We start from the raw sequence: 26681 nt of genomic DNA on the forward strand, positions 1-26681 counted from the left end.
GAATTATTGGGATTAAAGACTCTGGATAGGTGAAGGAAGGACTGTGTGTGTGTGTGTGAGAGAGAGAGAGAGAGAGAGAGAGAGAGAAAGCAAAGACGCTCCTGAAATGTAGCCTGTGAAGCAACTGCGTGGAAACACATCAAAAATACGGGGGGGGGGGTTGGGGGGATTAAGGCTGCCGAAGCCCCTTAATCAGGAGTCTGCAGGATGCTGGGCTGCGATGAAGGGATAAGCCATGCGAAAACAGAAATAAATTATTCATTCCCCACAAATGAGCAGCCTCCACATTCCCGCAACAGCTGCCTCACCACGGGCACCCCAAAGGCACAGGAGTCCTGTTAGCGACCCCGCTCAGCCATCCAGGCGTGGGTAGACACAGGATTCGGACATCGCCATCTTGACAGCTCCTGGGGATCTGTCCATACTTCGTGCATTCGGCATCACCAATTAAAACACCCCAGCTCGGCTGACATGGTCCCGACTCAGGCCGGCCTGAAGCCACAGGGGCAGCTCCCTGGAATGACTATACCCAGAGCTGGCTGAGAGCACACAATGGCCCCCACCAGGGAAAGAAGCCTGGAGGTGACAGGTTGGGGCAAACCCTGGGAAACTCGTTCTGGGTATAAAGCAAACATGCCAATGCACAGCTACCATTAAAAAGGCCTCTGTGTGTGTGTGTACACATGGACGTGGGCGGAAATGTGTGCACATATGGATAAATTATACACACACATTTTAATTTCAGCAGCTCTCAATGGAAGTGACTTCCTATTTTTCAGAGGGAAACGTGGTAATGGGCGAAGGCATTTTTGTTCTCACAAATCAGGGGTGGGGTGGGGGTCAGAGGTTGTCTGTTGGCAACCCATGGGTGAGGGTCAAAGCAGACACAGAGTGGGGTACATACATACGGCAGCTCACACCACCCTAAGAACTACAGAGCCCCAAACATCAACAGTGTCACAGCTGAGATGTGGGACCTGAGTAGACCCCACAACCCACGACAGCTCTCATACGCCTTCTGACTGTAGACTCTAGCGGCAAAGGTGTGTATAAGTCACCTTTCCATCAAAAGACACCTGAGATAGAAAGAGTTTACTCTGGCCACCGTTTCAGAGGTTTAGTCTATGGTTGTTTGGCCCTGCAGCTTCGGGCCGGTGGCAACATGGCAGGTTATGGTGGGATCACGTGGCTGAAAAGGTCAACTTAGACCATAGCAGCAGGGCATGGGGTCCTCATGTGTAAGTTTTCTGTGGGCATATATTTGGATGCCTTTGGGTAACAGTAAAGGTGAGGATGACTGTTGGATCACAGAGTAAGAATGAGTTTAGTTTTGTGAGACGACTGCCCGCTGTCTCAGGGAAGGGTTCGGACTCTGGCCAGTCTAGTAGGTAGACAGTGGTGCCCGTTGCTTTAATCTACATATGCTTAGCTCACTGTTACATCATACTTCAGATCACACAGGACCGGTCCTTTAAGAGAAAAAGGATGTTGTCATACTGTCCCTGCACACTCTTTTCCTGATGCACATTAACTATACGACATAATGGGCCCCACTGAGACATTATACACATTCACACGGTGTACTTGGATCACACCCAGCCCCAGGACCAATCTTTACTGTAGACCAGTCTATCTGGGGACTGCAGCGACACTAGACCTTGGTGGCAGTGAGGACCAGTGTAGGAGCTGCCATAGAGGACATCACGATGCCCCTAAGTTGTTCAGGGAAAGATGGGCCGATAGTCTGGTCCCTTAAGTCCCATGTAACACATTAACACAATCTCAATCTAGACAACCAACAATGAGACAAACAGAACTGCCATCTCTGCACGGATGAGGGTCATATTCAGTGTCCCTTGATGCCTCCACAGGGTACCCCAGGCCTGAGAAAGGAGACGCTGAAGTCTCCCAATGGGAAGAAGGAAGAGGCCATCTGCTGTTCAATCCTCATAGGATTCTTTCAGGGCCTCAGATGGCACCCAGCCGGTGCATCAGGTCCACATACACCCTGAAAGCACCACCACAGGGCGCCCCTGGACAGCTCAGACAGAATCAGCATGGAGGGCCCCTTTCTGCTGTTCCAAGGCCTTGGGGACTGCCTCCGCCCCCACATAAGCAGTGACCCAGGGGACCCAACCACAGACACTGCCATATTTGAACTTTCATCAGGGTGATGGTTTCTATTTGCGCCTTCTTTCACGTATACACATCACATTCAGCTGGGCTCCTACCACGTGCCAGGCTCTGTCCTAAGTGTCTGGGATGCAACAGGGAACAAGGGTGGTTCCTGCTTCCAAGGAGGTCATGGTGCAGCCACAGCCTCAGGAGGTTCTGAGTCAAAGGGTACCGGTCCTGGGCAGGTGTGTGCTAATAGCGGCCACAGAGGGAGCCCCAACTTAACCTAGGGTCAAGGAGAGCTTCCCAGAGCAGGTAACACATACACAAAGACCTGAATAAGAGCCAACAAGTGAATATTATTACGGGGGAGGTGGGTGTGGGGCTCAGTCCTGGCAGAAACTTTCCAGGAAATGCTCCACCCAACCAGGAGGCTGGGGCTTGTGATACACAGCAGTCAGTGGGCGGGCTGTGGTCAGCACGCAGCTCCCTGGGCCAGAACAGACCACAGCCGGTAGCCTCTGGCCCAGCACCTACAGGCTTGCCCCGGCAGGAACAGCTAGATACCAAGTCCAGGAGTTCCTCACTTCACAGACCAAAAGAACAAAGCTCCCTCACGGCCCTGCCCCAGCAGGTCTTCCCTGTTCACTCCAGACCTCAAGCCCCTGAGTTCTCAGGACACACACCTGGCTTTCCACCCATCCGCCCACCCCCAGAGCATGGGCCCCGGGGTGTCTCCAATGCCAGCAAAGCCAGTGCCCGGCTTGCTGAGTGACGGCTGGAGGCTTTGAACGGCAGTCACGGTGGCAAAGGGCAGAGCAGACGGACTCACAGCCAGTCAGATGCATGGCTCTTTGGGGCATTTGTGCAATGATAAACATGCACAGGGCTTTCCCCGGGTTAAGCATCCTTCCTAACTCAACCTCCAGGTAGACTTGGGCCAGCAGGTCTACATTCACAATGAGGAGGGCATGCCTGTCCTGGGGGTGGGTTAGTGGGGGGCTGGTAGCAGGGGTTCCCGCTTCCTGCTCAGGGCTGCAGTCACCCTGTGCAGCTGTGCTGAGAACGAGCGTTGGTTCTGGGTAGCCCCTTCCGTCTCTCTCCAGCGTTCTTTCATTTTTCTTGCTCCCGTCCCCTCGTGAACAAGCGGCTACATGTTTAAAGCACAGTGTGAAGTCTGCCGTCGTTCGCCCTATCCCGTTCCTTCTCCTTCCTGTCTCGGCTCCTCAACCCACCGGGCGCTTCTGGAATTTTAATAGCTCCCCAGCCTCCCATCCCGGGCCAATCTGATAAGTGGTTCACCGCGTCGGAAAGGTGGAGGCTGAAACTGCTGGTGTGGTTCAGGCAAAGCGACCCGGCACCCACAGACGGATGCCCAGCAGGGAGGCAGGTCATCCCGCTCAAGGGGTTGCTGGACTCCCTGTGAGGCCCGCCCTCACCTGAGCCCTGCTCAGCTGCCATTGAGGAGAGACGGGTCACTCACTGCTTGTGGAGTCTGCAGCGTTTCCTCCACGGCCCAGAAGGGAACCCCCTCTGTTATGTTCCCCAAGTCTACTGAGCCTCAAGGGTCCCCCCATCATCATCATCAGCAGCAGCACCCCACCTCCTGGGGCCAGGGACAGTGCATTGTAAATGCCTTCTCTCCAAAGTAACTCTCACGCATCCCATTTTGGTCATCTTCACAATGTTTTTGACAAACAAGCGATGTGATGGAGGAGTTCAGAACAGGGAGGAGGAGGAAGAAGCAGGGGTCACTGGGAAAAGGCAGGGTTGCCCCCACCTGCGCACTGCAGCTTCCAAGAGGGTCCACGGGGAGAATCAGGGTGTCTACGGCCCTGATGGCTCTGAGGAGGGGTCTCCCACAGAACAGGAAGGACCGAGTCACGTCCAAGTCCAAACACTTCTGGAACTTACCATCAGAAGTTCTGCTTACAAGGCTGGGTATGGTGGCTTGTGCCTTTGGCTCCAGCACTTTGGAGGCAAAGGCAGATGGATCTCTGTGAATTTAAGGACAGCCTGGTCTACAGAGCAAGTTCAAGGCCAGCCAGGGCTATATAATGAGACCCTGTCTCAAAAAAAAAAAAGTTCTCTTTATGTATTTATTATTAGTATTATGTAATTTTTTAATACCGGGTATTGAACCTAGGACCTCACATGTGCTTTATCATTGAGTTGTGTTTTTCAACCTTCTTTGAAGGGATAGGACTCAGCCCACAGCCAAGTCTCTCTGAAGCCCCCACACCTTCTAAATGTCCACCACCGGCACAGAGAAATCCCACTGCCTTTACAGATCCCCCTGAACGTCACACCCACACTGAAACAGGCCAGAAAACGCCCATGGAGGAGTCCACACTCAGCATCCTGCCATGATAGAAACTGCCCAGAGCCGGAATCCTGAAAAGCCCCCACCCCAAGGACCAGTACCATCCTGTCCTTCCTTCTCGGTTGACTCCAGGTCACAGGTCTGTCAATCACGTTGCAGAGGGCACGTGCTCAGCACATTCACAAAGTCCGCATCTTGCCTCCCTTCCAGCTGTGAACCAGTGTCTTCTCCTGTCCCTCAGAGGCTAGCTGTGATGATCACATGGGCCACGAGCTTACTTTTCACTTCGGACCGGTCAGGTCCTCAGGCTAGTGAGTCCCCACAGCCAGATGGCCACCTCTATGTCTCACCACATTGGCCCTGGGGGTGCTCAGCCACGACCTGGAAATAGCAAAGGTAGATGCAAGCCAGGAGTGTGGAGGTCACAGGGAGTCACCTACACCCTGGGCCTCCCCTAAGCTGAGGGTCTTCCAGGACTCTTCTGGAAGTACTGTGTGACACCGGCGGGAAAGGATGGAGGAGACCACCAGGAAAGCAGGAACCAGAGTAGACCCGAAGGGTTGATGCAGGGCCCCCCGAGAGGGTGGAAAAATCCTGTGAGGTGGCTCGGAACACGTCAAAAGACAGGAGGTGCCCTGTGTCTCACGACTGCCGCTGAAGTACTGGGACACGAGCAGGTGGCCTACTAACTGTTCCAGGGCGTCTACGCAGCCAGGAAGCAGACACCAGGCCACATGGAGCATCTCTACACCTAAGGTCAATGGAGGGGGACATTGAAGCGTCCCCACAGGGCTGGCACATGGGGTCAGTGATGATCCTTGCTGTATCCTCTCCATCCACCATTTGTGACGGCACAGCCCGTGGCCAGCGCTTCTCACCACCTCCTCGGAAGAACCTTCTAGAAGGGTACAGCCTAAATTGTGCACGGTAGGGTGTGGGTTATATAAATTACAGTACGTCCCCAGGGTGGGAACCCTGCCAACTCTTCAAAATTGGGTCACAAAAGACATTTTTAATAAAACAGAAAACACACAGGTGATGACTTGTTTAGGTTAAACAGGTTGTTTTGTGTGTGTGTGTGTGTGTGTGTGTGTGTGTGTGTGTGTGTGTGTGTGTTCTGAGTAATGATAGGTTCTAAGAAAAATGTATGTGCTATGGAATTCAAGACACAGTGGCCAGGACTAACCTTTCGGTGAGGAAAGTAAACCTTTTTAAATTTTACTTTATTTTATTTTTCGAGACAGGGTTTCTCTGTGCAGCCCTGGCTGTCTTGGACTCGTTTTTTGACCAGGCTGTCCTCGAACTCAGAGACCCATTGGCCTCTGCCTCCCAAGTGATGGGGTTAAAGAAAAGTGTGTCCCACCACCCAGCAGCATACTCAACTATTCCAAGAGAAAAGCACTAGCAAAATATTTAGCTGTCGGGGTTAGAGAGGCTGCTCGGTGGTTAGGCACACGCTTGGCTCTAGCAGGGAGCCCGAGTTTGGTTTCTGGGACCCATGCCGAGCTGCCCATAATTGCCTCTAACTCCAGCTCTAGAGGATCTGCGGCCTTTGACCTCCAAAGACATCTGTATGCATGTACGTCACACCTGTTCTCACACACAGACACACATGTACACACAATTAAAAGTAATTTTAAAAAATCTTTTAAAAAAATTAAATGTCTTTTTCTTCATCTAGATCAGATATTTTGCCCCTTAGTATTAGACTCGGTCATTTCCATGTGGACTGCTTTCATTAAAAGGGGATTTTGTTGTTTGTTTGTTTGTTGTTTTTGAGACTGGGACTAAGTCTAGACTAGAACTTATCATCCTCCTGCCTCAGCTTCCTCATTACTAGGATTAAAGGCACGGGCCACTATACCTGGCTAAGAAAAGTTTTTTTTTTTTAATCAAGTTTATTAAGGCATAATTTACCTACAATAAATTTCATCCTTTCTAGGTGAAATAAACTAAAATTCACTTGGTTTTGACAAACGTATCCAGCTCTGGAACCACCCAACACAATTTTAGCAGGAGAATGGAATCTTTTAAATGTATGCTAATAAGTGGTTTAGCAAATATGAATATTTATCACCTCCCCAATTACTCTCCTGAATTATTTTATTAATTGCTGGTTTTCCAATTGATTCTCTCATTTTTTTTTTCCAGGATACAAAACAAGGCAGACCAGGAGCCAGTTCCTGTGTGGTGCCTCAGTGTTCAGGAGCTCTGTACAGAGTGACTTTGCCTTGCTGGCCCTTTGACTCGGGAGGGGGTGACCCTGTCCAGTCCTATCAAGAAAGTAAAGTCTGGAAAGTGGATAACTTGCCTAAGGTCAGGCAGCTGCTAGGAGGAAGATCTAGGGCTCACATCCAGGACTATTTCCACTTCCATATTTTATCTGTCCCAACAGCCACACCGCAAAAAAAAAAAAAAAAAAAAAAAAAAAAAAGCCATCGTATCATCCGGGTCCTTCCCTAACCACGTTGCCTTGAGTGACTCAAAGGGCTGGAGATGGGAATGAAGTTGGACCCGTGCCCTCTGCCTTCCTCTGTACACAGACAACCGCCACTCCTCAGCTCTGCCTCTGAGCGAAGCTCCTAAGCACCCTCAAATCCACCCCAGCCTCGGGCGGGAGCATAGGTGTGGAGGCGGGAGAGAATGGGGCTCCTCCTCCTGTCTAGCGAATTCTCCGGAGGGTCACAATGGTACTGGATAAAAAGGCAGGCAAAAGCTAAGGGATGATGTCACCCGTCTTCCGGAGTAAGCACCCACACTGGAGAGATCGTGGACAGGGCAGCTGCCTCAGTCACTGCCCCTGCTGGAACGAACAATAAGGACCCTCCATTCTCCCCTCCCTCCCCTTTATTTTCTAGTATTCGTCATCATAAACAGCCCATTGGGGAAAGGGCTTGGCACCTCCAGCCCCAGAACTCTGTCGGACCTTCCGTGGTCTGTGGAACCCTCTACCACATGGCTTGTTTCCTCTCCATCCTTGAATCCAGCACCTCCTTGTGCCCGCTCTGTGTGGTGAAGTCCTAGACACCCACACCTCACAGAACTTCAAACTCTACCTGGGGTGCAGGTTACAGACCAGTAAGGGCCCATAACAAAGAGGATTCCAGACTTTGGGGTGGGGCGGGGTGAGGGGCAGTCAGGAAGGAGGCGGCTGGGCACAGCCTCGATGCCATCAGGTCCAGAGGTCTGCCCAGCTCCTCTTAAATCCTTTCCGGACCTCACACCCGCCCTCATGAGAAGTCCCCTCAGCTATTCTGACCACTCCCACCCCACTCTGTGCAAGTACACCATTGAATATTTGTGAACTCGGTACAACAGTGTCTGCAGATGAGCATCCACCCACTGCCTCCATCCAGGCGGACAGGCTGCATCTCATCCCAGAGGAAAGCAGCGTCTCTCTCTCTCTCCCCCATAATCCTCAGACTTCTCCAGAAAGCTGACCACAAGTGGCCTCTCCAGTGTGCATGCCAACACTGCAAGGAAAGAGGACAGTCACACCAGAGGGTGGGGCCGATGAGTGGCTGGGTCAGGAGGTGGCCCTCGGTGACTTTTTTTTTTTGTCCTATATTTTTGCCAACTTTCTGATCTGTTTTACATAATTCTTCTAATTAAAGTAAGTGTTTTGTGCGGCCCGTTGTCCCTGGGGCTCTGGCATTCTGCCCCACTGACCTGAGGACTCAGCTTGACCCAGGGGGGAGGACTTGGAACACTCCTCAGGAAGGAGCCTGTAGCATTTGGAGCCCGGCAGGCCAGCGGAAGACAAGTGGTTGCCCCGGGGAACCGGGCAGGCCCAGCCAGGTTGCTCTGAGCTCCTGGGAGTGGGTGGGGACTAGGGATTTGGCTGGATTCTAGTTTTTCCTAGAGCCCATGCTGGAAAACAGACCTTGTCCTGGACATCGTGGCACACATCTGCACTCCCAACACTGCTCAGGCCGAGGGCAGAGGGCAGAGGGCAGAGGTAAAGGCAGCTTTGGCTACGGAGAAAGACCCTGTCTCAAAACACTAAAACAAATAACCAGATCCTGTAGCCAAAATCCATCACCATGTCAACCCTGCAGCCACCCCAGAAGGAAGTGAGACTCCAGTCAAAGTTCCCAAGGACCCTGGGGTCCAAAATATTGGATTCAGGCTATAAGAACCTTAGAGATGAATTGGAGAGGCTTTTTGCACGGCCTGGGCTTCCTCCGGCACAAGATGGCATGGATTCCCGGAGGTAGCGCCTGTGGGCTTGGCCTGTATCACAAGGCACAGGGACCATGATGAGATGAAGTTGCTTCCTGAGGCTGGTGCTGAGAACTGAGGGCCCACCCCCATCTCCCAGGGGCCCAAAGAACAAAGGCTCCCATGTGTGCCCTTGGCTTCAAATACTGAAACATTAAAAACCCACTCCTGGGGACTCGGGTGTCTGATGTCATCTTCGCCGAGGGCCACTCAGCGCACAATCTCCCGTTTCCAGGGACGCGTCTGTCACTCGTCACTTTCCATCACTTTAAATTTTAATTTTTCTATTAGGGAGTCAGACGATAACGGTGACAGTAAGGCCCCGCCCCCTCCTCATGCCTTATTCATGGCGAGGAGGCACGGGTGTTAGAAGCAGAGAGCCTCCTGGGGCCCCCCCAAGCCTTGGTTCGCACCTCCCTCCACATCGTGCCTCAGTTTCCCCATCAGCCCCTCATCCCAAGTCCAGGGGTGCATTCCTGGAATCAGTCATGCCCCCACCTCCTTCCGGGCACCCATGACCGGCTTCTGATTATCCAGTCAACTCCGGGGCTTGCTGTCCTCCCCTGTCACTGACTCGGCCACTCAAAGTCTCCCGCTGCTGCACCTGTTCGAAGGCAGGCGGAGGCCTGTGGAAGGCGGCTGCCCAGCACTGGCCTGCTTCCCTTCTTTAGGGTCTCCGGCATGACCGAGTCAGGAACGGGCGGGGTGCCCTGGCTGCTGGATCACGGAGCTGGGACAGGTGGCTCCAAATACACCCACAGTCCCAGTCCTCGGGTGGGGGACAGGAGAGGCTCTCTTTGCAGCCACCCTAAGCGGCAGCCACCTGTGGGGCAACACACAGATGTGCAGGAGTGCGGGACCAGGCTGACATCCAGTGGGGTGGGGAGGAAGATGGCCGGGTGTAGGGTCCTGGGCGGCATGTGGCACCTGTTACTGAGCTCCGCCTCGGTGACTCTGCTTGTCCTCCTGTGTCACACACCCACTTGCTCAATCCCCTACCTCCCACCTGGGCGCCCCCTCCCGCCCCGGAGGGATCAAAGCTCACCCAGGATCGAACCCACCACCCTGGATACAATTACAAGGCAGAGCAAGCGCTGCAGGGAATGGATGAAGGGAGGCATGCAGTAGGTGCTCAATAAATACACGCTGGGGGGGGGGACTTGCTAGACGCCGGGAGATCGTCTCTCACAGGTTTCTGCCCAATCTCATCTCCACCCAGCCAAGGCACCACACGGCTTCCCCGCCGTGCTTCAGCCCACAGGAAGGTGATGGTTTTGATCTCTCACCAGCGGAGGACTGATTAGAGGTAAAGCTAAAACCGGACCCGTGGGTGAGAGACCCTGCTCACCCTCCTGCATGGCCAACTGTGACAACCAGGTTCCCAAGGAAGCACGGGCGTGCGCTTTCATCCTTAAAGAACATGGGAAAGGAAGGGCAGGGGTCGGCCTTGTAAGACAGCAGAGAGGAAAGGGCAGGCGGCGGTCTGCAGCCCTGGAAGAGGCAGGAGGGCCCGCCACCGCCACCGCCATGTGTCTCCTGAACGGTTATAACAGAAGCCAGAGCCGGCCCAGCAGCAGAGAAACTCAGACCTACACAGGCCCATGCCTGGACCTGTCTCCTCAACACTGTCATCAAGAGGAAACCCCCCCCTGAGGATGCACTGACCCTCCTCTCACATCTGTTGAGGTGAGCCCTCCAGGAGGGGAGGAGGAGACTGGAGAGCCGGCCTCCAGATGCATGGGATTCAAACAGAAGGCCCAGGGCGGCGGCCAGAGGAGCATGCTTGCAGTATTGCCCACCCAAGGAGAAGAACACAGAAGTCCCACCCCCTGCCCATGCCCATGGACCCTTTACTGCAAGGAGACTTAGCTCCCTGGGACCTCCAGGCGGGGCCCTCGGGTGAGGCCATCCATACCTTAAGATAGCCACCAGATGTGGGGCCACGGAGCCCACAAAGTCTCCCTCCTATACGACAACCAAATGAGCTGCCACCCAGGCCTCTGAAGCCAGGTGGAACTGAGTTCAGAGGACACAGAACCACAAGGTGACAGAGTAAATGACCTGATAGGAAAAGCTTGTCGGGAGTACTATAAACTAGGTTGCAGGACAGATGTGGACTCCAGCTGGACCATCCACATGGTTAGAGGGCTATAGTCACTTGCAAGATGCTGACACATTCAGACCAGCTTCGCCTTCAAGTGAAGAGTCAGGCAGCCTCATATGACCCTCACACCCCACCCCAGCACAAAGGCAGGACCCCCTGCTACCTCCCTGTTGAGTGGATGTCATCCACTAGGCCCCTCCCACTCCCACAGCCTTGGCCGGCACCGAGATGGAACCTGAGTACAAGGCTTCCCCAACATCATTGCTAAACCTGGTATTTCCAGAGGCAGGGTACTACCCAACACAGAAAAACATGCTGGGCGTTTTCAACTGTGCTAGGCTCCTCAGTCCTGCACGAGGTCGTGGCTGGTGCTCATCTCACCGCCTGGAACCTGCCCTGAGGATCTAGACTTCCCAGAGCAGCCTTGACCAAAAGCTAGCTCACAGGTGCCATTCAGTCCGGAGGTGTCAAGCCCTGGGGTTGGTGAGCACGAGACAAAACAGAACGTACCCGACACCTGTCTCTCCCTGAGGCTTGGCACCTCTTCTTCCTGAATGCACCCAGTTGAGAATTCCTTGATGAACTATGAGGAATTAAGGGTCTCACAGCTGGGACAACAAAGTCACTAAATACCCTAGGTCAGCCGGGTGGTGGTGGGTCACGCCTTTAATCCCAGCACTCCGGAGGCAGAACCAGGCAGATCTCTGTGAGTTCATGGCCAGCCTGGTCTACAGAGCGAGATCCAGGACAGGCACCAAAACTACACAGAGAAACCCTGTCTAGAAAAAACCAACCAACCAACCAACCAACCAACCAACCAACCAACCTAGGTCAAGACATCTGAATCCCTAAATCTCCCTCAGTCGCTTCCACACATGCACCCATAGGCACCTGTGGAGGGCACAACCACCTCTCTGTCCCCGCCTCCACCAGGAAGCTGCCCTGCCTGCTCCAGGAATGATGGGAAAGAGATTGGAAGAAGCCGAAGCGAGGCAACCAGGGAGGCAGCTCTTCGGAGCTGAAAGGAAGAGGCCATCAAGGGATACAAACAGGAAGGGGGGCTGGGTTTGCTAAGCAGCTCCCGGGGCTCTGCAAAAGATGGGGTGGCAGGCTGCCAGCACCCTGTTTGAGTCCCACGGCTGCCGCTCCAGTCATTTCTAGAAGATAAGCGGCCCAGGTAGGCGCCTGCACAATTTGAGTTGGTTTTTTTTTTCCAGGATGTCAAGAAGTACGTTTCAAGGACACACTGGGGGTGGCCTAATGAGGCCAGGCCCTTCCTTTCTCGAAACTCTAAGTGGACCTCTCTGAATAACAAGCTCTTGCCTGGTTGAATCTCCTCATAGCTCATTTCAGCTTTCCCCGGTGGGGCTATTAATTATTATTTGATTAATAGGCAAACAGTGACAGTTTCCAAGGGACAAAGTTTGTTCTCCCTCTGTGCTAAAGCTACCAGCAGGCCCTTGCCAGAGCTCAGCCTGGGTGCTGGGAGCCCTGGGGAGAGAGTCACATTCTTCTGATACTCATGCACTTGCCCTTGACCCAGGGCAAAGTGTTTACGAGTGTCTCTCCAATGGGTTCCAGCTATGAAGCAACCAGGAAGCCAGCGCCCTAACACAGCAGCACCCATCCCATCTACGCTCCCATCCCATCGCAGGCTGGCTACCAGCTCAAAAGGGAGAAGACGTTGTTGCAGGGCGAAGAGCTGAGAAGGGACACATTGTTGCAGGGCCCAGAAGTGCCTCCTGGGACCTCCATCTATTCCGAAGACACCTTGAGTCCAAGGAAAATCAGAGGTTTCCTCTACAGCTTTTGCGCCCTGAAAGATAGGAATCCCAAGTCCAACAACCCCCAGGAGATGTATCACAGAAATCAGGCCACAGATACTGACTTTACATGGCGCACTTAAAGGGCCCACGTCTCCCTGGCCCCACAGAGCGGGAGGGGAGGGAGGTGCCTCTGGCTGCTGCAGCTGCCATCAAGATGGCATTTTTTAGTCTGCATGGGCCCAGCCGTGTGACATGCACTGGCCAGGTAAGGCTGTGCCTGTGGGGACCCAGTGCCAGTCTGGGTCCGGCCTGGTGCAGCAGAGTCCAGGGGCTTCCCCAGACCGGGGACAAGCCTCCGGTGCTGCCAGTTTGAGATGTGCGCTTTCGGGAGAGCCGCGTCATTAGGGCCTTCCCCTGCCGTCTCCCCCTCCTCACTCCGTTCAGCTGTTGGCTGAGAAAGCAAAGCCGGTTGTGGGGATGACTTCCAACAGATATAATCAAATAATCTATTCCTGGATTCCGCAAGTACTGAAATGTCGGTAATTCAATTCCTGAAATGTCACTTTGGAGCTTTGGGTGCAGGGAGTCCAGCGGCTGAGTAAACAGGCTTCTGCCAGGGTCCCCATGCACACACTGACCTCCAGCCCCCGTCTGCGCTACGCAGGAGGCCACTAGGAATGGACGCTCAAGGCCACGAGGTCCGAGGAGCCCTTGGCACAGGACGGAGACTTCAAGGAGGGTGGCTAAATATTGGCCACAGCTCGGGAGGCATGCCAACCAAGAATGTGGTCGAAGTGCCGGGAAAGGAAATGGGCATGCCTAGAAGTCCTAGGACTCCCCCAGGGCACAGACAGGTGTCAAAGCTCAGCTTATCGGTTGGCTGACTAGCAATGACAATTGTCACAGCTTTTACCAGCCCCCCACTTTCACCACCACAGGGTTCACTGTGACATCAATTCCAAGGTTTTCTGTGGGAACTACTCAGGGCACCATGGGGCTTCAAGGACGTCTCTAGAACTTACGACAATTTTGGCCAGGCCTAACATTTACATCTAAATCTGCACGTGGGCTTGTGGTGGTTATTAATATTTTACTTTTCAAGGTCCTTTCTGGATATTTATGAGTTTTTTCACAATAAGGATATTTAAATTTTAGTTTAAAAATGCTAATAAAATGCCTTTCCCGGAACCCCATGCCAGCTGTTCACATCCTGGAATTTGTATCTGTCAGGAGGTCAGCGTATTCCGACACAGTTCCCTTCAGATGACTGCATACCAAAGAAGCAACTAGAACTCTCCTTCAGAAATGCCTCCTTACTGTGCCTCGGGGCCACCATTCGGTCGCTCTCTGGGGCTCCTCTGCCAGGGCATCCTTACCAGTCGATTATTGTGTGGCTCCCACACCCTCCCTCAGCGCCATCAAACAGCCTTCTCCTCCCACATCGAGGGACCCAGCACCAACCTGGCACTGGTTGCTCCTACTCCAAGAAACTCCTGGGCCAATGCAGATAAAGTCAAGGCCGCCCTGACTGTGGATCAGGCACCCCAATCGCGGGTGTTTTTTGTTTTTATTTCCCCCTGAGCTAGAGGCTCCGCTCTGAGACAGATATGTCAGAAAATCACACCAAGCTGAATCTGGTGAAGAAGCAAGAAGTCAGGGCACCATGTAGTATAGGGAGCCGAGGGCTATGAGGGGATGGGCACAGGATGTGCGCGGCTCTTGGAACCTAGAGATGTGGGTACTTGGGGTCAGAATAACTAGGGTTGTCAGGACATGAGATATAGGACAACCAGGGCTTTGGACACAAGGGCTGTTGGGAGGCCAAGGCCTGGAGTGGAGGACATTTGGAGTTTCAGGGCATGGTACTGTGGGAGTCTGGGCTGTGGGTGCCATGGGTGAGGGCAGGACGTGCAGGGTTGGAGATGCTAAGTGCTATTGGAATCACTGGTGGGGGGTGCTTAGGACTGTGGGATCCTGGGCTACCAACACTGGGGGCTGCGGGCACCTGGATGCCAGGGCTGTTCAGACACGAGGCATAAGACATCTGTGGCTTGGGACCTGGGCTGTTGATGTACGGGGCTGTGGGAGCCCCGGGGAGCTGTGGGCACCCTAGATGCAGGGCGCCTAAACTGTGGGGTCTTGGAGTTGTGGGCGCCCCAGACGTAGGATAGCCAGTGCAGTCACTGTACCCCGTAAAGGTGCTCAGGGCTGCTGGAGCATGGGGTGCAGAGCTCCTGAAGTTCTTCCTGGGGTGTGGAGAGCAAACAGTGAGCAGCTGAGGTAGGGAGGGGCACAGCCACGCAGAGGCTGTGGGGAGAAGAAACAGATCACAAAGGGCCAGGCATGGTAAGATCAGGTGCAGGACATCTCAGATGCCCACCGGGGATGGCTGTTAGTGAGCCAGGCCTTGGAAACCACATCTCACAGCTAACTGGGAGTCTCTTCCTAGACCCAGTCAGCGAGTGCCTCTGTCACCTGGTGTCTATCCTGGTCTACATGCAAGTCTAGCCTGAGCTCGATGAGAAGCTGGCAGGACACAGGACACATCCCTCGAGTGAAGACATACACTGAGCCAGGGAGAGAAAATGACGTCAGGACGCAGAGATCCTGACCTGGCTGCTGGATCAACCATGCACCCGGTAGGAGCCATCTTCTTGAGCCTTGCTCATGAAGAGAGCACAGAAGGGCCCCCTCGGCCCTCAGTGTTAAAGTCCAGGTGAGGGCAGAGGGTTAGAACTTAGTCAGCAGCTAAGAGCAAGCACTGTGGCTGAAGAGAACCATACCCACCAGTCAGTAAAGGGGCAGCCACTCTGGATCCAGCCTCCAGAAAGAGCCACTCGCAGGGAAGATTTACCTAACCTTATAAGGCCTTCACCTGGTTCTGTACTGCCTGTTCAAACAGCGGATACACACACACACACACACACACACGCACACACACACACACACACACACCCCTGCCAGTCCTATCCCACCTGATGGGGCTCACGGACAAGCCCACCCTACCCCAGGATCCACTGAGACGACCAGGAGCCCTACTATCTGAGGGTTCCATACCGGATGGGGGCCAGAGGACCCAGACTCCGGGAGACCTCATTCTTCCCCGTGTAGACAAGCTGGCTGACGGAGTTCCAGAACTCAGCATGGCAGGACAGACACACGGACGGCTAAAGCACAAAATCAATCCCTGCCACCCTGCAGCTGGGACTTGGGTGTGTGTGTGTGTGTCCTTCTTTCAAGTTGTGCTCAGCGGAATCAGCCACGTGACGCGCACCTGGTGGCACTTGGGTGACGTCACAGAGACAGTGACGAGCTGGCTTCAGGCAGCAACGGGTGCTGGGGGCTTGGTCCCTCTCCGAGGAGGAAAGGATGTGAGTGGAGGGGGAGCCTCTCGGGTGAGGCGGCATCCGGGGAAGAACGTTACAGTGGAAAGAAGCCTCACCAGCAATCAACCTCACTGAACTTACCCATCAGCCTCGTAAACGAGCCCACAAAGCCCCGGCCTCTACCTCTGGACCATAACGTTCCAGGAACTGGGCCACACCATCCCCTCCCTGCCCTGGCATCCCAGGAACACCCAGGAAGGCAGAAGGGTGTTGCCCTAATCCCTGTGTACAGAGCCCTGAGCCACTCCTTCCTACTCAGAAACCTGTCACCTTGGCAGGGGGCAAGCCTGCGAGACCCAAGATCAGCTCTCACACCTGCCGGGAGGCGCCCCAAGCAGGATACAGGTCTTGCGCTCCGTGCCCTCCTCACCTTGGGTGCTAGAAGTCTATTCCCAGGAAGGGCAGAGGCTGCCTTGAAGCTCTTGCAATTGCAATAATTGCCATCTCCTCCCTTCTCCCCAAACCCATCAGTCCTCCAGAGGGTCCACCCCGTGGCCATGGCCTGACATCTTCCCCAGGAACCTTTCCCACATCTTGGCACCCTGAGTCACCCAGCCCTGCCCATCACTTCACAAGCTCAGTATAGGTACCAGTCACCCGGCGCACACAGGGAGCCAGCCTCAAGGCACTCCACGCTCTGGACACGCTAGGTGACCCCAACCTCCGGCAAACAGGTGACACTCGGTAACCGACAAGAGGGTCAAGGTTCAGAAGTAGGAATTCATTAGCCCTAGTCCTGAGGGGCAGCTGGAGAGTAAACAAACAAGGCCTTTGACCCGGCCAAGGGTGTTCCAGCTGTGGCCGACCTCGGAGCTGACCTGAGCTCCCTTCAAATGAAGATTTCCCAAGGCTGGAGAGATGATGGCTCAGTGGTAGAGAGGAGGTAACTGCTCTTTTTAAGGGAACCCAAGTTCAAGTCCCAGTATCCATGTTGGGGAGCTCACAACTGTGTGCGAGTCCAACTTCAGGGGATCTGACACTGTCTTCTGGCCTCTGGGGACACTGTACTCACGTGCACGCCCCTCCCCCCACATATATACTCATTTAAAAAATAATAGTAAATTTTTGTTGTTGTTGTTTTGCTTTTTGAGACAGGGTTTCTCTGTGTAGCCCAGGCTTTCCTGGAACTTACTTGGTAGACCAGGCTGGCCTTGGGAGTGCTGAGGTTCAAGGTGTGTGTGTACTCCCGTGCCCAGCTAAAATAAAATATTTTTAAAATGAAGAGCCTGGCTCCAGCTGGGACACTTCAGAGGTAGGCCTGGAAGGATTAACTTTGCACCCTGCTTCCCCAGTCCTGACCCCCAATGGCCTACTCCCTAGCACCCTGCCCCCCAAGCTCTGCCCTGGAAAGCCACACTAGGGGGGTGTGGGAGGTAAAGTGTTAATCCAGTTCCTGAGGAGCCCATCCCAGAAGCTCCTAATCAGGGCTAATGGAATCTCAAAGTCATCAGGGTAGCTGAAGTAGGGGTGCTAGAAGGTAACCCCAAGAGTCCTGCCCACTCATCCGTTTACAGATCTCTCCACAAGTCATAAACACTTTCCCTGTCATGGTGTCACATGACCACAGGGGGGGGGGGCCACACCTCCGCCACTCTCAATATGACATTTGGAAAAGTAAAAGGCCCAACCGTACCAAAGTACACTTCAGAAACACTGTGTTAGCCTAAAAAACAAAAACCAACCACAGAAGGGCTGGCTGTGTGGCTCTGGGAAAACCAGTTTCTCTGACTTCCTCTTCAGGCACATGGCCCTGAAGGTCCTCCCTGCTCAGGAGTCCGCTGACTCACACTCTCTAATACAGACCGCAGTATGCCCAGGCTCAACCCACCTCACCCGTGGTGCTTCCGGTCAACAGAGGTCGGGCAGGCAGGAGCTCTGGGTTGGGGGGGGGGAGGAAGCCCTGCTGTAAAAAAAACATCATCATATAACCCCTACAGCCAAGCCAAGGGATGGACAGTTCCCACTCAGGCTGTAGTGTGGCAGTTCTGGAAGTTCAGGGCTGAACACAGAGCAGCCCCCCCCCCCATCATGATCACCTCCCCAATGACCAGAAGCTGTAAAACTAGTAACTTCCAGAGCCCAGGGCACGAAGGGAAGCCCCCCCTCCCAAAGCCCCCATTCTCTCCTTCTCTGGCCCGTCACCCATCCTGTGTGTGTGTATGTGTCCCTAGAAAAGGACACCAAGGGACTCGGAGCTTTGCCTCTTGGGGAACCAGAACTCTGGCATTCAGGGCTCTGCCTGCAGTCACCTTCTTGTCCCCAGATGTCCTGGCTGATGGCCTGGGGCACTTGTCCCCCGCTGGTCACAGACCCTCTCCTGCCAGGGTCCCAGCACTAACTCCAAGAGTCATTCACTCAAGTTCAAAGGCAGGATGGGTCCAGTCTGATGATGGAATATTCCAGATCCCTCTCTGGAATTCCTCCCTTCCAGTTATTTGAAGGCCATTATGGTCACAGGCTGAAATTCTAGGAAAAGGTCAGGGAAGTGTAGCTCAGCTGGTAGAGGCGCTCATGGTTCACCCCACTCCCCACCCCCACCCCCAGCACCACCTAAACCAGGTGTGCTGATCCAGGCCTGTACTCCCAGCACTCAGGAGGTAGAGATCGGTGGATCCTTAGCTACATAGAGAATTCAAAGCCAGCCTTGAGGCTCTGTCAAGAAAAAAAACAAAAACCAAGACAGACAAAACAAAAAGCAGGGAAGGAAAGAAGGGATAGGTTTCTCGCCTTGGTGGCCTCCTCACCTATGGTAGACCCAAAGTGAAAGCCAGCTGGTTTTCATGTTAGGCCCACCATCTCCCTGTTCTGTCACTCACCAAGGTCTCCCGGTGACCGGACCACCCATTAAAGGCCTGTGGAAAGCCGTGAACCACCATCCTGTGCCAATGTGCCATGCCCTGGGGCAGTCCCCACACACTGTCAGCCTCGCTGGCCCTGAATAGTGGTAATCTGAAGTGGAGGCCACCAGCCAACAGGCTGGGTAGACTCCACGGTGGCAGGACCCACATTTGCCCGTGGCATGCCCCACATCTGCCAGTGGCATGCCCCCGTAGGGCAGCACCTACCAACTGGCATCATGAAGGTGTCTGCTAGCCCCATACTGCTGGTGAGTAAGCCAAGGGCAGTAAAGAATGCCCCTAGATACATGAGAGAAACCGGGAGAGAGATGCCATAAGCCAGGCACCTGAAGACACTTTCTCTGGGAGCAAAGCCAGTGCCTTTCACCTTCTCAATTTCTACTTAAGAACTGCCTGTCAGCCGGGCAGTGGTTTGGTTTGGTTTTTGTTTTAATTCCAGCACTCGGGAGGCAGAGCAGGCAGATCTCTGTGAGTTTGAGGCCAGCCTGGTCTACAGAGCGAGATCCAGGACAGGCACCAAAACTACACAGAGAAACCCTGTCCTGAAAAACAAAACAAAACAAAACAACAACAACAACAAAATCCCTGTCTGATGGACCCACCCAGTCCTGCCAGTCACACATCCAGGGCTCACCGAGGCTCCGCCCACCTCCCCATGCCACCTGCACACAGCTTCTACCACAAGACCACTACATGGTTGCTAGGAAATTCCAAGGATAGTCTGCTGCACTACTCAACTTATCCTCCGTTCTTCGTTTAGAAGCAGGGCTGTTTCAACACCCTGCTGGTACTACACACCCGTCTTCCACTGACCAAGGTGAGGTCAGAGGCATTCAGCAATGGCTGCAATGGTAGCCACTGTTTCAGGCTAGAAATGGGGCCAGCACACTCTACTCATTTCTAGCATCTACTCCCCCTATAAGGAGAAAGGTCCCTACCCGGGGACGCTACACCACAAGGCACACAAGGTGGGTCAGGTTTAAACTTGAAAGGAGCCTCCAGGCAGGAGGAGGCTTCAGTACCTTTCCGAGTCGGTCCAGGAGCCACAGGAGCCTGGGGCCACAGCCAGGGTCCGCACAAGTGAACAGCTTTTTCCTAAGTCTCTCCGGCCCTCCCAGCTAGCTGTTCCTTCATAATTTCTCTCTCTTTCCAAGACACACCTTTTTCTGCATGGGAGAAGGCTGCTGTTTCATAGGAAGATGCTGGGGATAGGTTGAGGAGCGGAGGGGGGAGCAGGAGGGGGTGTGGGGGGGGGACACACGACACACACACACAATCTCTTGATTTTCTTCTCTAAGCAGCAGGTGGAGAAAACAAAATGGGGGTAAATAACATTGTTCTGCAAACACCTCGGAGGGGGCGGGAAGGAAGCATCGTGATGTTTCAAGGAACACTGGCTTCTTGCTGGGTGATCTAATAAAGATATGGAGGCATCTCCGCTCTTTCAAGCATGCTTTAAAAGACGCGTCATCACAGATGCCTGAACCAGAGAGGATTCTGAGGGTGCTGAGCCTCGGGGGTCCTTCCCTTCGGCATCCCCCCGGGCTGCTCGGCGGCATTTGCCATAGCCTTCCGGCCAGATGACACACAGGCCACATGTCACACAGCTCCCAAGGCAGAAACAGGCAGGAGATGAGGAAACACTGGGAAATGTGCACACGAGAAAGAGCAAAGCCAGAGGCTTGGGGACTTGGCCAGGTGGCCGTCACCTGCTGGCCCGGTCTGGGTCTCCCCTCCCATTCCACCTTGACCTGGAATACGAGGACATTATTCCTGGACTGGGCAGCATCGGCTCTTCTCTGCCACCATGACCGATGGATGATTGATTGATTGAGACTGGTTTCTACATTGCTCAGGCTGGTCTCAATCCTCCTGCCTCAACCTCCTAAGTGACTGGAACTACGGGAGTGCACAGCCATTCCTGGAAAACACTGCTGGATTAATTCCCTTTCTCAGATATGGACACGTAGTTAGGCTTTGGGGGACGGTGGCCAGGAAGGGCACCAGCTTCAATGCTGTCGGTTAGGGTGGAGTCTGCACAGCTAAGGTGTGGGAGATCCCAGGACAGAAGCGGGATTAGAGGCAAGTGGATGGGCAGAGGCTGAGAAGGAGCCCACACAGCGGAGGGCTCCTTAGTACCTGACCCTCAGTGGCTTTGTTCCACCGATGCCGAGGGACACACATTTCCTAGGTGCCAGTGACTAGTTAGCTTTGAGCCCGTTGACAGCTGGACGGCCCACTGAGGCCATGCCCACATGGTGTGGGAGCGATGTGCATTTCTTCCACAGAGGAAGGACAGGGAAGGAGGGGAGGAGCCGGGAATGCTGACAGGCTCTGCCGAGGAGCAGAAACCAGGCTCTGAGTCTCAGGGCTCCAAGGCGGGCAGAGCTGCAGGCTGCGGGAGGTATTTTAGTCCTGGACGGTCCCTGGAGGAGTCCGTGCCTAAGCAAGTGCACTGCCTCCCTGTAATCTCACAGCTGGCTGAGAAGGGCAGGCCCACGCAGTCCCTGATGGGACAGCAGGGCCTAGGGCCTGCGGGAGATTAAAATAAAAGTCAGAAACTCGGGATCCCCACCCAGGTGTCCGGAGCAAAACTGCTGCTTCTCGGGAGCAGAGAAAGGCCAAGTACTACCTACTTCTGCAGTTGGGGCTGCTGCTGCCCCTGCAGCTGGGACTGCATCCATTCCTGCTCCTCCCTCCTCCTCCTCCCAGCATATCTGTCCCTGGCTCACCCTCCCGTACACTTGGAGAGCGGAGGAGCAGGACAGAAGAGGCCCTGACTCATGGCCTCGCAGTCCAGTCCTGCCTAGAATGTCTGCAGAGCCGTCCCCTCGCCAGCTAGGAGAGAGTATGTTTTGCCTAAGGACCCACAAATCAGTACATTCCCGCTCTCTGTGCGATCTGGAGGTAAGTGAGTGTGTCATGACTCATGTCCCCAGGGAAGGGCACACACTCTCCACAAAGGGGCCCAGCGCTGTACCCTAACGTCTCAGCCAGGGGCTCACAAAGAAGAGTGAGGAGGACCAGTTTCCAAGACACTCCCGAGGGCGCTTTGTGGGGCCTAAAGATCCTGTAATTCAGCTCTCCTTCTGAGCATGTCCCGGCCCTTATTTAACCTAATTTAGCTTCTTCTCCCTTCACTGTATTTTTGTCTCTCACTCAAATGCTAGAAAATTGCTGATGAGCAGGGCCAGGGGTGGGGGGTGGGGAGCTCAACAATAAAGCGCCCACCTGGCCTGCATGGAGACCATTCTTGATCTATATAGGGAACACGGCCATCTCTGTGGGGTCCAGGGCAAGTCAGGCACTCAATCTCAGAAGAATCCTTGGCATCTGGAGTGAACGGCAGAAGACTTGTGCCCAGGATAATTCATAGAAATACCTGTGGCCACAAAACAAGCAGGACAGAGATCCTTCCCACTTGAGAGACGAGGAAATGGATGTAGAAAGCAGAGGTGGCCCTTCTGGACATTCGGACAGCAAGGCTACCAAGTGTGTCCTCAGTGTTACCCCTGTGGTAGGTGCTGGGATGAGGGGTATTCGCAGCTTAACCTAGCCAACCAAAGCCCATCCTGCTTTCTCAGTCAGTCAACACAGCCTTTGACCGGTGCAAATCAAAAATGACTAAAGGATCCATCCCACCCCGACGATTCTATTCTGTTAGCGTCGCGTGTAAGGAACAGAATTCACTATTAAAGGGCATCCTAGCTGGCCAGGGCAGCAGATTAACTTCTTCCCGCTATAATGCACAGAAGACAGTGATGACTGGCATCTGGACAGAGGACCAGGGCGGCACTGAGACTCCAGAGGCCCCTCCTGCTGGGGAAACATGGGGTGAAGCTCCTTCAGCTCCTACCCTGGGCTGGTTGCTGGGTCCGTCCACCTGATGCTCAGACACCCACAGCTGAACTTCCGGGATGGCTGCGGCTGCCGAGGAAGCCAACAGGCCTGGATCTTGCCCAGGCTTGCAGAGCCTCTGCGGTGTAAAGGCTAATGGAGATGCAGTCACCTGCTTCCAGGACAATTAGTTCAGATCTAGACACACGCCCCACTGGGAAATCAGCCCACGAGGAAAGCTGAAGAGACCTAAGACTGGGGTGCCACGCTGCAGTGGTATGTGTGTGGGGGGGCGCAAGGTTCCTTCTGAGTGGGCACCACGGGATTGGGAGGAGAGAAAGAAAGATCCCAGCCAGGCTGAGGGGAAGACACTGAGGGAAATCACTTCCCACTGAAGTGTGAAGCTGAGGAAAGAGCTGAGAGGAAGCAGAGCTCCCGTACTAAGTCCTGGGGTTTTTAAATAATCCCCTGTGCTGGTCAATCCTCACTGTCAACGAGACTGAGGTTAGTATTGTCTAGGAGACAAAGCCCAGGGCGTGTGTCGGTGACAGTTCTTCCCAAGAGGGTTAGCTGAAGAGGGACTGACTGGCCTCGAATGTGGGCGGCACCATCCCATGATCTAGAGCGGTGGTTCTCACCCTTCCTGACGCTGAGACCCTTTCATACAGTTCCTCAGGCTGTGCTGACCCCCCGACCCTAAAATGATTTTCATGGCTACTTCATAACTGCAATTTTGATACTGGTGTGAATCATTTTGTAAGTTTTCGTGTTTTCCCGACAGTCTTAGGTGACCCCCGTGAAGAGGCCTTTCGACCCCAGGGGGGTTCGACCCACAGGTTGAGAACCACTGATCTAGTTGGCGCCCCAGAGTGAATGAAAGGGTGACCACGAGCTGAGCAGCAGCGTTCACCTCTACGATTCCTGACTGCGGATGCGACATGATCGGCTGCTTCAGGTCCCCGAGGCCATGTCTTCCCCACGATGCCGGGATTGGATCCTCTCAGACTGGGAGCCAAAATTAACCCTCCCTTCCAGAAACTGATTCTGGCGGTGTTCTGTCGCGTCATGGTGTAACTAACTCACTGAGGAATCACACACACAGCTCGCGGCTCACACGTCCGAAGTGCGTAACTCAGGGGCTTCGGAGGCGTGAGGTCATTACTATAATCCATTTTAGAGCATGTTAGTCTCCCTCCTCAGAAACTTCACACCTGCCCTAGAGAGACGGCCCGGTGAGGAAATGTGCTTAGCACACACCCGAGTTCAGTCCCACAGGGTCTTACATGGTGGGAACAGAGAATCAGCTCCCACAAGCTGTCCTGACCTCCGTATGTATGACAGTGTGTGTCATACACACACACACACCAAATAAAATCTGTTTTAAAAAGAAGTCCTATACTGATTACCACTCATTTCCCCCAACCACCGTCTTAGGTAACTGTTAATGTTCATGCTCTCTGTGGAGTTCTTTGCTCTGGAGAATTCACAGAAATGGAATGGCACAATCTGCCATCTCTTATGATTGCTTCATTCTCTTGCCTTTCTTTAAGCAGTGGACAAGGGTTCTGACGTCTCCACATCCATTCCTACACTTGCATTTGCCCGACTTGGTTCTTGGGGTCTTAGTGGGTATGGGTGGGCCTGGGTGGTTTTGGACAGCATGTCTCTCATGACAGATGACTCTGGGCACTCGCGTGCTCATGGCCTCTGTGTATGTGCGCGCGCGCGCACACACACACACACACACACACACACATTCTTTGAGAAACGTCTTCTCAGGTCCTGTAATGGCTAACACTGATTGTCAACTTGACGGGTTCTAGAACCCCATAGAGAACAAACCTCCAGGCATGCCTGTGAGGGAATTCCTAGGTTGAGTTAACTGGGTTGGGAAGATCCCCCTCCCCACCCCCAACTGTGGGGAACACTATTCTGTAGGCTACGATTTTAGATGGGATAAAAGAGAGAGAGTGACCTGAACACCAGGACACCCCCCCCACCCCCCACCCCTGCCTCCTGACTGCATGAGCAATGTGACCAGACACCTCACTCCGCTGCCATCCTTTCTTCCGTAAGTGGCTTTTCTAAACATCTTGTCAGAACAATGAGAAAAGGCAGTGACCAAAGTCCTTTGCCCGTGTTTTTTGGTGGGGGTCTTTTTGCTACTGCGCTCTAAGAGTGTTCTCTTATTCTAGATTCAAGTCCAGAATACACGAGCCTTGCCAGCCTGGCCCCTGTCTTTCGTGACCTCTGCTCACCTTCTTGATGGTGTCCTATGAAGCACAACCGTTCGCCTGTGTTTTCTTTGGACATTGTTCTTTCTGAGTCCTATCTACGAAAGGATGGCCTAACTCAAGGTCAAGACTTGGTTCATTTATCTCCTAAGAGTGTTCTAGTTTTAGCTGTTATATGTAGGTCTGGGGAACATTTTGAGTTAATTCATTTACACAGCATGAAATGGAAATCCAACCTGATTTTTTTTCATAGACTTTGAACTTCTGGTCCCCCTGCCTCTACCTCCCAAGTGTTGGGATCACAGGGATGTGCCACCAAGCCTGGTAGACGAGGGGCCAAGATTGAAAGGGGGCCTTGGGTATGGTAGGCAAGCTCACACCAACTAAGCCACATTCCCAAGGCCGTACTTTTCTTTTTTTAGGAGGGAGGTCAGATACTCTAGGCCAGGCTGGCCTAGAACTCACGGCAATCTTCTTGTCTCAGCCTCCCAAGCAGCAGAATTATAGACATGAGTCACCATGCCTGGGTTGTTATTACTTTTAGAGTAGTGGAAAACCATGATAAAATTTCTTTTTTAAGATTTGCATTCCATTTGGACACAGTAATAATGGGAAGAAATTCAGAACCACCCATTGCCATGGCCAGCGGCATCATGGGAGCCAAGAAAATTCCTGGGTGCGGTAACAGCGAAATCCGCAGGAAAGACACAAACAGAACAACATTAGAGAGTGACCAGGCATCCATCCAGGGTGTGGCTGCTGTCATCGGGAGTTAATCTGTGCTGAAACAGATTCCTTCATTTGCCTGAAATTTGGATAGGCCCTTCATGTACCTCTGTGGTCCAGCTGCTGGGAACTTCACAGTGAGCTGTTGGCAAAGACGCTGGGCTACTAGACCAAACAGGCGTGAGCCACATCACACCACACACATCCGATTTCCTGGGAGGCGGCCAAAATCCAGATTACTTTAAAAAGAAAAACTAGAGTGTATAAAATCGCTGGCTACGAGTCTGCCTCTTAATCCTTAGCCTTCCTTTCTTCATCCCTGGCATAGGCTAGGCTTACAGCAGGCATCTGATAACTGAACCAAAGCATGAGGGAACACACACTTGTGTGACCCATCAGCACGTCCCTGAGCTGGGCTCTGAGGTGGTCCTGATTCTGTCCCCCCACCCCCACCCCACCCCACCCCCCGCCAGCCACAAGACAACTTTTAAAAATGTTTGAAATAGACTGCTGCACCGACCCTTGTGTTGTGTGAATCACTGAAGATGTGGAGATGAGGAACCTAGGGACTAGATGTTAAACTGATGTGCCCATGTTCCGAGTCAGGTGCCTGGTGGAGGCCAATGCCACAAAGGCAGCCTGGGGGACTGCCAGCCTTCTCCCTTAAGTGTGGGATAAGAAGCCCGATGGCATGGAGGAGACAGAAGCAGACGTGATTATACCTGGGAAGACAGGGGCCAGGCGAAGGTTCCAGAGAGTCTGGGGGAGCCCGAGAGAGCAGGTATTCGCTGGGAATGGCACCCCTCTCCCCAAATCAGGCCCTGGAAGCCCAGAGGGACAGGAGCCACTTCAAAAGAAAGGTTGGTCAGCCAGTGGACAGAGTTTTTATAGTTTGGGCTGTGAGCCTAGCTTTTAACTGCTGAGCCATCTCTCCGGCCCTGGTACGGAGTTTTTAAACCCAGTCTCCTCCTCCTCCCTGACGCTGTCTCCACCACACTTTGGTCCACACTTGGGACCCAAGCTTGGGGTGGGGGTGGTGTTATGGGGACCACCGTGAAGCAAAGAGAGGCACATTTCACTCCTGACATTCTTGTGATTCACCAGCTCAGGA

The 26681-nt window shown here is 53.6% G+C and overlaps 1 protein-coding gene across 2 annotated transcripts in view; it reads right to left on the minus strand.

Moving 5' to 3' along the window:
- Positions 1-26681, minus strand: part of Hpcal1 (hippocalcin like 1) — a 109325-nt gene that overhangs the window by 41604 nt on the left and 41040 nt on the right. The window lies entirely within an intron of this gene.

Source organism: Peromyscus leucopus, chromosome 22, assembly GCF_004664715.2.
Source record: "Peromyscus leucopus breed LL Stock chromosome 22, UCI_PerLeu_2.1, whole genome shotgun sequence".
NCBI lineage: Eukaryota > Metazoa > Chordata > Mammalia > Rodentia > Cricetidae > Peromyscus > Peromyscus leucopus.